Source organism: Octodon degus, unplaced genomic scaffold (genome assembly GCF_000260255.1).
Source record: "Octodon degus isolate 3935 unplaced genomic scaffold, OctDeg1.0 scaffold00080, whole genome shotgun sequence".
Lineage (NCBI taxonomy): Eukaryota > Metazoa > Chordata > Mammalia > Rodentia > Octodontidae > Octodon > Octodon degus.
Genome location: NW_004524656.1, coordinates 974480 through 975621, shown reverse-complemented (window position 1 = coordinate 975621; position 1142 = coordinate 974480).

The window sequence follows — 1142 nt, the reverse complement described above, 5'->3', positions numbered from 1 at the left end:
CTTTCTTATTTTTTTTCTGAGGGATGACAACCTCTTCTCCACTGCTGTGGTCTTCTTCATCGTCTGACATTTCCTCATCATCACTTTCTTCTACCTCCTTTGGGGGAGGTGCCATTTTCTTCGGGTCACCTTGATTTTTACCAGCCTTTGAGAGCTTTATCATGATGGCGGTTTACAGTGGCGGAGTGTGTGGTGAGCAAGTGGTGCAAATAAGCCTAGGAGAAACCTAAGCACTGTAGATGGCGGCCTCGGGTTCTTGTAACTCTTTTCATATGATAATTTTGGTTTGTTACTTGGTTCCTAAATTCTTTTTTAATATTTTAATCCATGACTGACCCCAAAGTCAGTAACATCAGAGGACAGCCATTAGGATAACATCAAATATTCACTGGTAGTTTGCAATTTAGGAGGCATGGTGTTAGCCAATAAGGATACAGTGGTGAGTATGATAGATCTGATCTTTATATATGAGGTAAAAAATGCTAGAAATTGACCACATAGTCAACACATGAAGCAGATAAAAGCTTGGAAAAAGCAAATAGAGGTGGGGAAGACAATAATACACAACTGAGATAAAAGTGCGATAGAATTAAGTGCAAAAAAGATGAGGCTGGGCACATTCAGGGTGACAGACTGTAGATGACACTGCACAAAAGAAAGCCCGAAGTTTCTGTCCAGGGATGAGGAGAATCGCAAGTACTATGGCGGCTCAGCTTCTGCAGGGTCAAACTTGACACTTAAACACTCTTATTCCTTTTGGTTGCTATTAGGAAACGAATAAGGCAAAATTGAGTGGGTGCAGGTGATATGATCATAGACACTTGGAGATGAATTAAAATGACACTTTTGATATGAATGACACATCCCGATGAAGGATAGACACAGATGAAAATGATTGCAAATTGTTATAAAATGGTTAACATGTCATGGAAAATGGGTAGTGTGTATGCCTTTCCGTTCTAGGAAAGAAGAGCTCTTTTCATCAACAGAAACTTTATTTATTTATTTATTTATTTTGCAGTGCCTGGGATCATATTTGGGACCTTGAGCTTGCCAGGCAGGCAATTAAGTCACGTAGTTATATCCCCTGTGAGACTTAACTGTAGAGAATGCATTATTATTTTTGTTTTTTTGCCAAAAAA